The following is a 17,342-nucleotide window of genomic DNA, read 5'->3' on the forward strand; positions in this document are numbered from 1 at the left end:
AGTTATCAAAAAAGAAAAATCTGGAAAATAATTATATACATATAAGTACATCTTTTTTGATTGAAGTAAATCACGTGGCATGCAATAGCGTCGCCAAGTATATAAAAATTTCTTTCTGGCGTAACAAGGAAGAGAAATGACATTGAGCAGTTAGGTTATTATATTTAAGCACAGATTTGGCGCTTAACAACAACCAAGTGTGGAGTTATTGTGAATATTGTCCCAGGTAGCACACGACGTTTTATATACGTTTCTTAAACGTATCCAATATTTTTTAACCGTAAAGCATTAATAAGAAACGTTCCTATAGAAACGCTTTTAAAACCCTAGTTAAGGAAATGTATTTTTCACGTTTCTATAGACAAAATAAAAACTAATTTTTATTAATTTCAAATTAATTTTAAACTATATATACATATGCACATACATATACATATACATACATACATATATATACAGGGTGATTCATATAAAGTGACCGATGTGAATATTAGCTAAAGTTGAAGAGCTATGAAAAAATTTTTATACCAAAAGATGTTTGGTCACACAGAGGGGGACATCGTATGGTACAAATGATATTTTTAAAGATGAAGGCATTAAAGAGATTTCAAGATCAACTTAATTTTTTTAAACGGAACCCCCTATTTTTTATTACATATTCTTGTAGCTCATCTCGAGAGCTTTCTAAAACACTATAATTAAGTTAGTTTTCATTAAGTACTTTCCGAGTTATGAGGCTTGAAGTCATTTCTTAATTTTACATAAACCGTAAAATATCTTGTAAAATATTCATTTTTCGATTATCTTACCTTAAATTTAATACTTTTACGTACAAAATAATGAGAGGAATCAATTGGTGTAAAGAAAACATATAGTTGTTTCGAAGAAAAAATATGTAACTTGCAATTAACAATTACATATTTTTTCTTAAAAATAATTGTGTTTTCTTTACACCAATTGATTCCTCTCATTATTTTGTACGTAAAAGTATTAAGGTAAGATAATCGAAAAATGAATATTTTACAAGATATTTTACGGTTTATGTAAAATTAAGAAATGATTTCAAGCCTCATAACTCGGAAAGTACTTAATGAAAACTAACTTAATTATAGTGTTTTAGAGAGCTCTCAAGATGAGCTACAAGAATATGTAATAAAAAATAGGGAGTTCCATTTAAAAAAATTAAGTTGATCTTGAAATCTCCTTAATGCCTTCATCTATAAAAATATTGTTTGTACCATACGATGTCCCCCTCTATGTCAAACATCTTTTGGTATAAAAATTTTTTCATAGCTCTTCAATTTTAGCTAATATTCACATCGGTCACTTTATATGAATCACCCTGTATATATATATATATATATATATATATATATATATATATATATATACACAGGGTGTTTCATTTTAATCCGACCAGTCGAATATCTCGAAAACCAAGTCCGGGAGAGAAAAATATTTCAGACAAAAGTTGTTTGGTTTCGAGGGGGCCATAAGATGGTATCATTGGTTTGACCTTGAAGAGTCATTTTAAGGTCACGTGAAGGTCACTTCAATTTTTTTAAATGGAACACCCTATATATTTTTGCACACTCTTGTAGCTTATCTCGAGAGCTTTCCAAAACACTATCATTAAGTACCTTTTCGTTAAGTACTTTTTGAGTTATGAGGGTTGAAATAATTTCTTAATTTTACATAAACCGTAAAATATCTTGTAAAATATTCACTTTTCGATTATCTTACCTTAATACTTTTATGTACAAAATAATGAGAGGAATCAATTGGTGTAAAAAAAACACATAGTTGTTTTTAAGAAAAAATATGGAATTGTTAATTGCAAATTACATATTTTTTCTTCAAAACAACTATGTGTTTTCTTTACACCAATTGATTCCTCTCATTATTTTGTACGTAAAAGTATTAAGGTAAGATAATCGAAAAATGAATATTTTACTAGATATTTTACGGTTTATGTAGAATTAAGAAATTATTTCAAGCCTCATAACTCAAAAAGTACTTAACGAAAAGGTACTTAATTATAGTATTTTGGAAAGCTCTCGATGTCAGCTACAAGAATGTGCAAAAATATATAGGGTATTCTATTTAAGAAATTTAAGGTGACCTTTATGTGACCTTCAAATGACTGTTCAAGGTCAAATCATTGTCACCATCTTATGGCCCCCTCGAAACCAAACAACTTTTGTCTGAAATATTTTTCTCTCCCGGGCTTGGTTTTCGAGATATTCGACTGGTCGGATTAAAATGAAACACCCTGTATATATATATATATATATATATATATATATATATATACAGGGTGTCCCTGAATGGTCTGTACAAACTTTGTGAATAAGTTCCAGGGACCTAAACAAGCAGAAAATGTCCCATAAACATGGGGTCGGAAACGCTTGCTTCTGGAGTTATGACGATTCGAAGTTTTCCTGCAATAGCTGGAGAAATTATCACGTCAAATCGCATAGGTGTTACAAAACTGTGTTTATTTATTTCCTCGGTTTTGCCACGGACATAACAGGACAATACACTTGCTATAGCAAATGCTCGAAATGCGCCGAATTTTCCAACGGGTTCGCCAGACAATGCGGCGAGGTGCGCAGGCTTCCTTGGAATCTAACGGAGGCCATTTCGAGCATTTGCTATAGCACGTGTACTGTCCTGTTATGTCCGTGGCAAAACCGAGGAAATAAATAAACACAGTTTTGTAACACCTATGCGATTTGACGTGATAATTTCTGCAGCTATTGCAGGAAAACTTCGAACCGTCGTAACTCCAGAAGCAAGCGTTTCCGACCCCATTATGGGACATTTTCTGCTTGTTTAGGTTAGGTCCCTGAAACTTATCCACAAAGTTTGTACAGACCATTCAGGGACACCCTGTATATATATATATATATATATATATATATATATATATATATATATAAATATATATATATATATATATATATATATATATATATAATTATTATGAAAACTATATTAATTTCTATTTACAAATATATGAATAAAATCACTAAGAATCAGTATTTCATTGATCTCTAGTAGAAACGCTTCTTTTTTGTTACTTTATCTTATATCTCATTAATTATAGTCAGTGGAAGTAAAATTTCACCGCAAAATCAGTAATCGCTAGTTCGTTTGTTTACCGCTACGGTGCGCTATTTTTCTCGTACTTAAGTTATAGTCATGAGGATTATATAAAGCTTGCAAAAGACGACAGATAAAATTAAAAGTATCACTTCGATTTAATTTCTGATACAATCTCAATAGAGGAATTTCTGATATTAAATCGATTTTATAAGTCGGACATGTCCGGCGAATAAACGAAAATGATCTGTTCATTAAATATTAAAGATGTAAAATAAATCATCATCTATTTAACATTCATGTTCTAATATGCATGTAAATATAAATAAAATTTTTAATTTTATACGAAGTAGATAAATTAATATTACTAATTAAAACAGTCAATATTAATTCTTTTAGTGAAATATTATTGATTTACAGTGCTATAATAACTTATAACTGCATATCAACTGTATATCAGTAACTCTGTTTACTGTTTTCAGTGATAATATACTGATTCATTTTTAGAGAGTGTGTATGAATGCATTCTTTATTAATTCCATAAAAACCAAACGTTTAACGAATAAAAGAAAAAATGTATTTTGAACGTATTTTAAACATTTTTTTAACGTTTTTTTTTATTAGAAAAGAAACGTATCTCTTAACGTTCTTCAAGTGGACATTTTAACCAATCATAAACGTTTTCAAGAGTCGGTTATAAAACGTTTCGAAGAAACATTTGTGAAACGTTTTTGAAACGAATATGTGCTACCTGGGGTAGTATACTTAGACATCATCAAAAGATAATAAATATTATAAAACTTTCAATCTGTTTTAATATATGGATATTATCTTGTATATTGATAAACAAAATCAGTTATCATTTTATAGAAAGTCAAGAAGAGAGAGGAATGAGATCTTTTCCACCTTTAAGATGATTTATTTTAAGATGATTAATATTTGATAATATAAATAAAGAACAATAAATTCCTAGAAAGTATCGAGAGGACATATTGAAGATATTTATATCTGCTGGTCACCAGACTCTAAAGGCCACCACACAAACTTTTCTGTAACATATTATATTTAATACTGACCATAAACTTTAACTCAAATATAACTCTAAACTATAGTCAACGCATAAAGCTTATACATTGCGTCACGTTTTTGTTACATTATTATTTTCTTTGTGACTGAAGTTTAACGTTATATATGAACCTAGTTTGCAGTACTTAATGTAACATGGAAAAGCTTGTGTGGTGGCTGCAATTCTTTAATTTTTCTAAATCCATTAATAATGTTACAATATTGTGAGACATTCAAAAATGATGTAAAACTGCGATATTATCAGATCATAAAGATTTTGTTTAAGATTATATAAGTAAATAATTTTTTTACGTAATATTATATATATTTATAAAGCAGACAAATATATAAATTTCTACATAGCCATAATTATGGCTAGACTAAAGATTTTATTTGAAACATTAAATGTATCTAGATATATAAAAATGTATATAATTATATGTATAAAAATTCATAAATTATTTAATATCGCTAGTCAATTAATCAAAGGATCATTGGAAATAATGTAATCGACCAAAACTAGCCAGAATTTTTGTTTATTAATTACGACGTTTCGACCATATGGTTGTGGTCCTTTTCAAGTATATACTGGAATATGAAATTACAAATTAGATTTTCAACGGTTTGAATAAACAGAATACCCACGAATTAAATGTGAACAATATGAGTACATACAGATCAAGTGATGGATATAAATCATAGTATTGTAAACTGCACAAGTCACATTTGCAAGATCATTACATCTTACTAAATTTAAAATCAAGAGATAAAAACGATGTGTCAGTGTGAGACTTCGTCAACGAACTGAATGTGTTAAATCAAAAATAATAACAAACTACACGACCTTTATTATTTTGTCGTAGATGTTATTTAAACTATCCGTGTCTTTCTGTAGGTTGATTAAATTGTTGAATTACTTTATAAAAAACATTTCAGCAATTTCTCTCTTTCGTACATCTTTTTCATTGTGTAAAATATTAGGTTTCGACCAGTCAAATTCATGTCCAGATTCCAATCTATGTTTACTTATGACGGAATGATTTGTTTCATGTAATTTTATATTACTAAAATGCTCTTTCACACGAGTACGTAGATGTCTTTTTGTTTGCCCAATATATGACACATTATAATTTTTGCAATTTAATTTATATACAACATTTGTTTTATCGTTATTATGTAAAATATCCTTACCGTGTTTTATTAAAGTATTTAGTTTCTTAGTTATTTTATAGACGACATTAAAGCCACTACCTCGTAGTAGACGGCACAAGTCATGACTCACGTTTTCCACATATGGTAATGAAATAAAAGATGTCCTGTCAAAACGTGTAATATTTGCGTCAAGAGTATTATTGTGGTCGCGATTATTTAAAAAATTGATTCTTTTTTGTATGTGTCATTTTATGATATGTTCAGGGAAACAGTTATTAAGTAAGATGTCATGTACTAACTCAATATTTCTTTGATGGAAAACGTCATTCGATAATAAAATTGCATGGTCAATCAAATTGTAAATGGTATTAATTTTGTATTTCAACGGATGGTTTGAATAGTAATTTATATATCTCCCGGACCATGTAGGTTTCCTGTACCAATTAATAATAAGTCTGTTGTCAGACCGAATGACAGTTACATTTAAAAAACTAATAGACGAACTAACTTCAATTTCATAAGTGAATTTCAAGCGTTGGTGGTAATTATTGAAAATCGTTAAAATCTCGTCCATTTTTGTACGTGGTACTATGGCAAAAACATCGTCTACAAATCTATAATAAATGGGAACAGTAAAATTCAGTGAATTTAAACATTGTGTCTCCAAATCATCCATCACCATATCTGCTAAGACTGGTGATAACGGGGAGCCCATTGGGGTGCCGAAGATTTGTTCATAAAAACGTCCATCAAAGGCAAAGCAAGTTGAATCCAGAATCACTTCTATTGCATATAAAAACTGAGATAAATTAAATTTTGTGTTCTTCGCAATATCATCCCATCGTTTTCTAATGGCATTTAAGACCAAGTCTTTGGGAATATTTGTGAATAATGAACTAACATCCAACGATATCATAATATTATCGTCATTAATAACCGTATTCTTAATATTTGTGACAAAGGACCAACCATCCTTAACATATGAATTTGGTTTCTTGATTGAATTATATAAAATATCGTGGATATAACTCGAGATATTGTATACCGGACTCCCAAGTGCGGATACTATAATTCTTAACGGAAAACCGTCCTTATGAATCTTCGGCAGACCGTAACAACGTGGTAAGTTCCCATTAGTACAATTTAAATATTTATAAGTCGTTTCGTTAATCAGATTATTTTTACGCCAGGATTTGACTAACTCGTTTATCTTGTTAGTTAACAATTTTAAAGGATCTTTCTTCAATTCCTTATATGTAAATTGGTCATTCAATAATAAATCCATTTTTTCAAAATAATCCTTCTTATCCATAACGACAGTAGTCTGACCCTTATCAGCTCTCGTGACCATAATATCGTTGTTATTCTCGCGTAAATATTTTTTGGAGATTGAAAACGAGTTGAGGATATATCTATCCAAAAAATTAATATGCTTTTTCTCACATAAGAATTTTTGAAGTGCGTTGGCGACGGAAATTCTAGTTGTTTCAGTGAAATCTGTGGGGAAAATATTGCAGTTCACCTCGAAATTTTTAACAACATCCAACACATAATTAATACGATCATTTTTTCGGTCGTGTTGTATCGGTAATGTAAAGTTTACAATTTACAATTTGGTTGACCATGCAATTTTATTATTGAATGACGTTTTCCATCAAAGAAATATTGAGTTAGTACATGACATCTTACTTAATAACTGTTTCCCTGAACATATCATAAAACGACACATACAAAAAAGAATCAATTTTTTAAATAATCGCGACCATAACAATACTCTTGACGCAAATATTACACGTTTTGACAGGACATCTTTTATTTCATTACCATATGTGGAAAACGTGAGTCATGACTTGTGCCGTCTACTACGAGGTAGTGGCTTTAATGTCGTCTATAAAATAACTAAGAAACTAAATACTTTAATAAAATGCGGTAAGGATATTTTACATAATAACGATAAAACAAATGTTGTATATAAATTAAATTGCAAAAATTGTAATGTGTCATATATTGGGCAAACAAAAAAACATCTACGTACTCGTGTGAAAGAACATTTTAGTAATATAAAATTACATGAAACAAATCATTCCGTCATAAGTAAACATAGATTGGAATCTGGACATGAATTTGACTGGTCGAAACCTAATATTTTACACAATGAAAAATATGTACGAAAGAGAGAAATTGCTGAAATGTTTTTTATAAAGAAATTCAACAATTTAATCAATCTACAGAAAGACACGGATAGTTTAAATAACATCTACGACAAAATAATAAAGGTCGTGTAGTTCGTTATTATTTTTGATTTAACACATTCAGTTCGTTGACGAAGTCTCACACTGACACATCGTTTTTATCTCTTGATTTTAAATTTAGTAAGATGTAATGATCTTGCAAATGTGACTTGTGCAGTTTACAATACTATGATTTATATCCATTACTTGATCTGTATGTACTCATATTGTTCACATTTAATTCGTGGGTATTCTGTTTATTCAAACCGTTGAAAATCTAATTTGTAATTTCATATTCCAGTATATACTTGAAAAGGACCACAACCATATGGTCGAAACGTCGTAATTAATAAACAAAAATTCTGGCTAGTTTTGGTCGATTACATTATTTCCAATGTATAAAAATGTATTTAATATATAATTATTATCTAATATATAATTTTATAATTAAATAATATTTTCCATAGCCATGATTATGGCTACGCAGAAGTTTGTTTAATTATATCGTTATATGTGTATATATATGTACATATAGACTGAAATACAAATTATTTGCTTTAATTCAAGAATTAAAATAATAAAAGAAATCATGTAAGAATCATCATCAATGTTATCAATCCCGTGAAAAATGTTTAGATTATCTGCACATAGCGGAAACTTACATATTTGAAGACATCTTTAATATCATTAATAAACAAGTTAAATAAGGCCGGATTCAAGTGTAAACTTTGAAATACACTTTAGATAATATTCGTGATTCTGAAAAAGCAATTTTTTAATTTAACAATTTGTAATAAAACTTGAAATCCATTTCAAATCAGCTTTGCCGATAATTGCTAAATGTATATAATTTATTTAACAACAGAGTATGATCAGCACTGGTATAAACTTTTTTGAAGTTGGTGATATCGACTTGGGAGCTTTCTTCGGTAAATGTATTTATAAAATCAAAATATGTATAACATACAAATAATTACTTAAAAATGAATGACTAGTGACACACACACACCACACACACAAAATCATTCTGTTCATTAATTATTATAATCATGCTATTCATTAATTACTATATTCTTAAATAATGATAATAATTCGCCAGCAATAATATTTTCAAATATTTTTGGCACTAGACTTTGCTTACGAGCCTAAAGTTAGAAACTAACTTCTTACCACCTTTAAATATAAAAGTCATTATAACAATTTCCTCAAGTTCGAAAAGGCATCACATGATAAATGTGAGATGTGTTGTAAATTATATATCAAATTGCGGATATGATTAAGGAAATATGCTAACGTGTTTCGCTCTTTTCAGATACGCGATTTACAACATATTCTATTTACATAATGATAATATAGTGCGATGATACAAGGATATGCAAATAAGCTTATACGTATCTTTAGATACATAGTCGGTGTGGTATAATATGTCGAAAATAGTATTGTGTGTATAATTGTGTGTATGTAGATTGTGTGTATACGATTGTACATATTATCTTACGCATACATATATATATGCATTCTCTCGCCCTCTCTCTCTCTCTCCCTCTCTTTCTCTCTTTCTCTCGCTGTGTATGTTGTATTAATTCTACTAGACTTATTTGATAACAGATTTATACGACAAAAATGTTTTTATTATTGTTCCACGTTTTAAATAAATATTTTACATATCAATACAATTAGCGCTATACAATTTATTATTAGATGGATTACTATCATACATTTCATCGACACTAACATCATCTTGTGTTGAGTAAATTCAATGTAGAAATATAATTCTGTCGGACGTTAATAATGATGATAATGACGTCTATTAGAAGGAAATTTTTATATTAAGCTTCTTATCATAATATCTTGGTACTTAATAGCATAGAGGAAAAATAAAGACATTTTCATTACATAATTCAGATTCAAGCTATCGATTAAGCTTAATAAGAATCAATCGGCCTAACCGTTATTGAGAATTCAATATCTGAGATGCTCCCAACTGGGCGACTCGCATAGATAGAGAAGTGCCTCACTGCTGCTGCGTGCGATATTTGTTGCGCGTTACTTAGCGCGAAATACTATCTTGTAATTACTAAGTGTCTTTTGATAATAGGAATCTCATTAGGCTGGATTTTTGGATAATATTCTTAATAAGATTGGCATTAACACAATTATCTCCTTCGTCCAGATAAAAAATGAGATTTATCTTTTCTCTTTCTTTCTCTTTCTTTCTTCAATAATATTCTCTTCTAGCGCAGAAGCCAATTGAAATCCACTTAACTTATTTTCAAGTTGATCAATTTTATTTGACAAATATTGAATGTCAAATTTAGGTTTGTCAATCTGATACACATTTCACACATTTCACACATTTTACACATTTCACACATTTCACACATTTCCTTATAGAAATTAATAAATTCTGAACGTATCATCTTTTTAAAGCTACCGAGAAAGGTGGAATTTTTGTATTCGGTGATACGTTATAAACGAATTCCAATCTGTAAATTGATCATTTAAATGAGACTGATGAGTGCAGGAAATACAGACAGAGTGAGATGCAATATTGAAATAATGCTATAATCCTTGCAGACTTTTCTCCCGTTCATAATGATTAAATAATTGTTGAAAATAGGAAACAATATAAAAGAGAAAGAACAAATCGAGTTTAAATAAACAGTTGAAACAAAAGAAAACCCATCCTATCCTCAACCGATGTTTAACTGAGACTGATATCTTGTTTTTGCAAGATAATAATGTTGTTGTAGGCATCAAGGAAAAATATGTAAGCGAATAGAAAGAATACGATGGTACAGACGACGAAATGACTCACTCAGTAGTGGCTGAGAAAGAGATCTTGAAATTGAACCATAGTAGGACTCCGATATCTTTCCTTTGCTCGAGAAAGACTTATAGATTTGAAATGGGATGAATCAATGTGCCCTGAGGGTTCTAGGTGAACCGAAAAAGGAAGATATGATCATTCCAAGGGAAGCAGAATTGACGCATTTCAGAAATAAATATTCGATCAGGATGACCGAATTATAGACCATTCATGTTGAGAAAAAACATTTCTATCTGTTTTATCTATTCTTATTTTATCAAAACGAATATTTCATAAACTCTGATGAATTACATAGCATGAAACATCGAAATATCGATTACATTGATGTCAGTAAAACATGTTTTATACTAACAATAAGAACTGTGTTACAGCTTTATATTTAAAAACAACGCTAGGAAAATAATTTATCGTAACTTTCTCTGCTAATTTGACAGAAAGAGTAACATATGTGTAAATGAAAATTTCAGCGAGAAAAGGAAATATTTCTTTACTTCGAAAGAACAAGATCATATATTATTAGCATTTAATTTAAAAAATTATATATATATATATATATACAGGGTGACCCATTTTAACTTAGGCAGCCAAATAACTCGAAAAATAAGCAAGATAGAGAAAAATGTATTAGACAAAAGTTGTATGGTTTCGAGGGGGCCATAAGATGGTATCATTGGTTTGACCTTGAAGAGTCATTTGAAGGTCACGTGAAGGTCACTTCAATTTTTTTAAATGGAACATCCTATATATTTTTGTACATTCTTGTAGCTCATCTCGAGAGCTTTCCAAAACACTATAATTAAGTACATTTTCGTTAAGTACTTTTTGAGTTATGAGGCTTGAAATAATTTCTTAATTTTACATAAACCGTAAAATATCTTGTAAAATATTCATTTTTCGATTATCTTACCTTAATACTTTTATGCACAAAATAATGAGAGGAATCAATTGGTGTAAAGAAAACACATAGTTGTTTCGAAAAAAAAAAATGTAATTGTTAATTGCAAATTACATTTTCTTTCTTCGAAACAACTATGTATTTTCTTTACACTAATTGATTCCTCTCATTATTTTGTGCATAAAAGTATTAAGGTAAGATAATCGAAAAATGAATATTTTACAAGATATTTTACGGTTTATGTAAAATTAAGAAATTATTTCAAGCATCATAACTCAAAAAGTACTTAACGGAAAGGTACTTAATGATAGTGTTTTGGAAAGCTCTCGAGATAAGCTACAAGAGTGTGCAAAAATATATAGGGTGTTCCATTTAAAAAAATTGAAGTGACCTTCACGTGACCTTAAAATGACTCTTCAAGGTCAAACCAATGATACCATCTTATGGCCCCCTCGAAACCATACAACTTTTGTCTAAAACATTTTTCTCTATCTTGCTTATTTTTCGAGTTATTTGGCTGCCTAAGTTAAAATGGGTCACCCTGTATATATATATATACAGGGTGTTTCATTTTAATCGCCCCAGGCAAATATCTCGAAAAATATGGAAATTATAAAAAAATGTTTCGAACAAAAGTTGTATGGTTTCGAGGGGGCCATAAGATAGTAACATTGGTTTGACCTTGAACAGTCATTTGAAGGTCACATAAAGGTCACCTTAAATTTCTTAAATGGAACCTACTATTTGTCATTGCATATTCTTGTAGCTTATCTCCAGAGCTTTCCAAAACACTATAATTAAGTACCTTTTCGTTAAGTACTTTTTGAGTTATGAGGCTTGAAATAATTTCTTAATTTTACATAAACCGTAAAATATTTTGTAAAATATTCATTTTTCGATTATCTTACCTTAATACTTTTACGTACAAAATAATGAGAGGAATCAATTGGTGTAAAGAAAACACATAGTTGTTTTGAAGAAGAAATATGTAATTTGCAATTAACAATTCCATATTTTTTCTTAAAAACAACTATGTGTTTTCTTTACACCAATTGATTTCTCTCATTATTTTGTACGTAAAAGTATTAAGGTAAGATAATCGAAAAATGAATATTTTACAAAATATTTTACGGTTTATGTAAAATTAAGAAATTATTTCAAGCCTCATAACTCAAAAAGTACTTAACGAAAAGGTACTTAATTATAGTGTTTTGGAAAGCTCTGGAGATAAGCTACAAGAATATGCAATGACAAATAGTAGGTTTCATTTAAGAAATTTAAGGTGACCTTTATGTGACCTTCAAATGACTGTTCAAGGTCAAACCAATGTTACTATCTTATGGCCCCCTCGAAACCATACAACTTTTGTTCGAAACATTTTTTCATAATTTCCATATTTTTCGAGATATTTGCCTGGGGCGATTAAAATGAAACACCCTGTATATCTAACAAATATTATTTAATCTAATTCAATATATGTATATTAATTTACACACATACTTGTGTGTGCATGCGCGCGCGCGTGTCTGTGTGTGAGTGTGTGTGTGTGTGTGTGTGTGTATGTGAGACGTGCAAAAAGTCTCGGAATCCTTAAATATCTTAAAAGATAAGCAGTTTTAAAAAATATTTAATATTAGAATTATATAAAATGTATTAAGTAAGGCATTATATTAGTACGACTTAAAATAATTTTGTTAATGTGATACTGAAAATTAAAATGAAACTTATGAATATGTAAAATTCTGAATATCGAAGATAGATTTAATTGCACTTATTTAGTTTATTAATATTGTATAAATTTAAATATAATTTAATATTATTTCTTATATCATTTTCATTATAATGATTGACAAATGTTATATTATCATTTCTTATAGGATATCATTTTCTTTTGATAATTTGAAACTGTCAAAATAGGGAAGATATTTTTCTAAATTTTTAAAAGTTATATATAATTTTCTTTCTCTGTGAAAATATCTGCATTTCAAATGCATGTATAATTTTTCGTCGATATTCATCTGTTACGTCCAGACCCTGGAATGGATGGGCCGTATGGAAGGACGCAACTTACCCCGTGACACACTTTATTCGGGCGTGTGTATGGATCGGGTCGAACGAATGTGAAGGGCCTGACATGTCAGCGACCGAAGGTCTCTTTAACGCTGCGTGTTTAAGCTTATTCGTTCGGTGGTCCCCTTTCGGTAAAGGAATTTAATCCTTGTTACGCAGGATGGGACCTACTGCGATCTCAGGATGTAGGGAAGAGAACGGGTTAAATAATTAAATTATACATTAAATTAAAAATACATATATTAAAAAAAAATAAAGAAAGAAAAATACATCTTAGCAGTTATGCGTGAGTGGGTATGTGTGTGTGTATGTATACAGGGTGATTCAAAATAACCCCATTGTCCTGGAAATGACACATTCTTGAATCAATTCTAAGACGATTTTTCCTTTGGCAAAATTTCGTCCGAAGCTTAGTTTTTTAATTATTAAAGGAAGTAGTTAACGTACGACAGGTCGGATACAAGAGGCAGGCAAGGGTAGCGCGATTCACCGTCAGACGCGGGTGCTTACGCGGGGCGCCTGCTGCGATCAGTTGGTCGCTATACACATACAGACACACATGCGAACACATACATTCTCTCTCTCTCTCTCTCTCTCTCTCTCTCTCTCTCTCTCTCTCTCTCTTTCATTCGCTCACTCACCTGTAATTTTTTTTTTTTTTACGAGAGAGGGGAAAATATTTTTACACATTCTTATAGCTCATCTCGAGGGCATTCCAAAAAACACTATAATTAAGTTAGTTTTCATTAAGTACTTTTCGAGTTATGAAGCTTGAAATCATTTCTTAATTTTACATAAACCGTAAAATATCTTGTAAAACATTCATTTTTCGATTATCTTACCTTAATACTTTTATGCACAAAATAATGAAAGGAATCAATTGGTGTAAAGAAAACACATAGTTGTTTCGAAAAAAAAAAATGTAATTGTTAATTGCAAATTACATTTTCTTTCTTCGAAACAACTATGTATTTTCTTTACACTAATTGATTCCTCTCATTATTTTGTGCATAAAAGTATTAAGGTAAGATAATCGAAAAATGAATGTTTTACAAGATATTTTACGGTTTATGTAAAATTAAGAAATGATTTCAAGCTTCATAACTCGAAAAGTACTTAATGAAAACTAACTTAATTATAGTGTTTTTTGGAATGCCCTCGAGATGAGCTATAAGAATGTGTAAAAATATATAGGGTGTTCCATTTAAAAAAATTGAAGTGACCTTCACGTAACCTTCAAATGACTCTTCAAGGTCAAATCAATGGTACCATCTTATGGCCCCCTCGAAACCATACAAAATATGTCTGAACCATTTTTCTCTAAAATCAAAAATGAGAGAGATATTTGGGGTGGACACTTAAAATGGGACACCCTGTAAATCTGAATATAAAATAAAACGTAATTTGTTCTTATATAATTTTCCTCCACTACCGTCTTTTCTTACAATTCAATTGCGAAACTCTTATTTAAAATTATCTTATCTTAATAATGACGGTATCATAAATAATGACCTAAATAACAATTTATAGTGATGGCAGATGATATTGCATAGCAATCCTTTTGTCGCGCAATAACATTTGTTCGCGAACTTTTAGAACTTGAATGATTTTAGCGTACACGCGGCGCATTTGCGAATTTCGTGAACTTTCCTTTGCTGTAACTCTACTTATTTAATTATTGTCAGAGCAGCAAGCGAAAGCTTCGACGAAAAGCCACGGATCCACAAGTTTGAGATCAATTTGAGTTTTGTTCAATTTTCCTGATGGTTTCCTCTCTCTTCCTTTTTTCTTATTCTTTTTCTTTTTTTCTCATTAGTTATCAAAGTACGTGTCCAGCACATAAATAACATATTTAGTCATCAGTTATTCTACTGTAAAGCAAAACATCCATTTACAAGGTGTGAAATTTAACTTCCAAAAAACATCTGTAGAAAAAAATATTTATTTACTTGTGCACTATTAAATGGCTACTGTTATCTTCGAGAAGTAATCCCTATCTACAATTATGCATTTAGACATTATCGTCATTGCTAGAAATACATTTATCGGGAATACTGTCTTTGAAATATCCTTGAGTTCCTTTGTTATATGATGCTGGATGTTGAAATGTCATCAGTTTTTATTTTCAAAAAGAGTAAAAAATCATAAGAAAAATTATAAGAAGCTAACAAGTAAACCTACCTTTGTGTTACTCGCCTATTTCATTGAAACTTACAATTAGTACACTTGCAGAATGATTAAAAATAACAGACACGTATTTTTTTATCGGTGCAACTTTTAGGGGTGAAAACTATTTCTTGTATTTATAAGTACGAATAATTAACTCGTTGCATTTAAATTTACGGTATTAGAGTTTATTCGAATTTTGGATAATAAGGAATTTTTCATGTTACTGAAAGAAAATCCGATGTAAGAATTATAGGCGGATCAAATATAGCGACCTAATAAAATAAACTTGTCTTGCTTTTTATCGAATTATCGCTTTTAATCAATGAGTAGTTACCCCATTTCTCTCATTTTTTTAAATTATTTTTCAATATATTTTTTACATTTTTATTTATTTATTTTATTTTTTTGTAATTATTTTATTTTTCACGCCTTTTCTGTGCTTTTTTTCAGGTTTTATATTTCTTATAGAAACGATATGCAAAAAAATTCCTTTATATAAAAAGAATTTGCACACCAAACACTTTATGACTATTTTATTATTGTATAATGCACAGAGAGATATCTTTACAATTTTTAAAACAATAATATACGAGACTGTCAAAATCAAGTGATTTTTCTTGTAAATATTCACTTTTTTACTATATATTTAGACAGATTTATATATCGAAGAGAAGAATAGCTAATCATGAGACAAATGATAATTTGATAATTAATTCCTTGTCAAGAAGTAATTTTTGACGTCCAATTTCGAAGATAGCAATAGCCGTTATAGTGTATACATAAACAAATATTATTTCTATAGATGCCTTCCGGGAATTCTCACATCTCACATGGAAATTTGTTTAATTCAAAAAGATATAAATATTTAATCCCCAATTGTACTCTTAATCTTATTCTACAGTTGTTTTTAAGAAAAAATATGTAATTGTTAATTGCAAATTACATATTTTTTCTTAAAAACAACTATGTTTTTTCTTTACACCAATTGATTCCTCTCATTATTTTGTACATAAAAGTATTAAGGTAAGATAATCGAAAAATGAATATTTTACAAGATATTTTATGGTTTATGTAAAATTAAGAAATGATTTGAAGCCTCATAACTCGGAAAGTACTTAATGAAAACTAACTTAATTATAGTGTTTTGGAAAGCTCTCGAGATAAGCTACAAGAATATGCAAAAGCATATAGGGTGTCCCATTTAAAAAGTTGGAAGTGACCTTCACATAACCTTGACAACGCTATTCGAGGTCATAATAATGTTGCTGTGTAATGCGCCACATAAAACCCTATAACTTTTGTATGAAAAATTTTTTTTTAAAATGCGTATTTTTCGAAATATTAAGGGGTTTCCACACTTTTGCTAAACCCTGTATAAAGATTCATTCATCATTTTTATTTACTAGTTACACTTATGCTCATAAATAAAATATATCTTATTAAAAAAAGAAGTAACAATAACTTTAATAACTTTAATAATGTTAATAAATAATCTCAACTTTATACAATTTTGTATAAAGTTACACATATACAAATTTATGTACAAATTTAATAAATAAATTCAAAACAAAGAACAAAAAATTAGCGAAATAAATGTATCTGCATTGAACTATCGCAGTCAAAAATTTTAAAATATCTGTTCTTGTTTTTGATTTGTGAGTGCAATTAATGAGTGAACGAGATATTGAAATCTGTCTCGATCAGAGAACGCAAAAATATAAATCAATTTCTATAACGCAACGTATAGAAAATACAATATTATTGTTTCATTAGAAGTTTTTTCCCATAAAAAAATGATTTAAAATTAAGTACTGAGCAATTCTTG

General features: G+C 29.4%; 1 protein-coding gene across 3 annotated transcripts in view; it reads right to left on the bottom strand.

Annotated features, from left to right (window-relative positions):
- Con (leucine rich repeat protein connectin) overlaps nucleotides 1-17,342 on the bottom strand; it is a 259,030-nt gene that overhangs the window by 39,508 nt on the left and 202,180 nt on the right. The window lies entirely within an intron of this gene.

The sequence above is a fragment of the Camponotus vicinus genome, unplaced genomic scaffold, assembly GCF_025532165.1.
Source record: "Camponotus vicinus isolate PSW18456_S1 unplaced genomic scaffold, iyCamVici1.0 SCAF_3, whole genome shotgun sequence".
NCBI classification, from domain to species: domain Eukaryota; kingdom Metazoa; phylum Arthropoda; class Insecta; order Hymenoptera; family Formicidae; genus Camponotus; species Camponotus vicinus.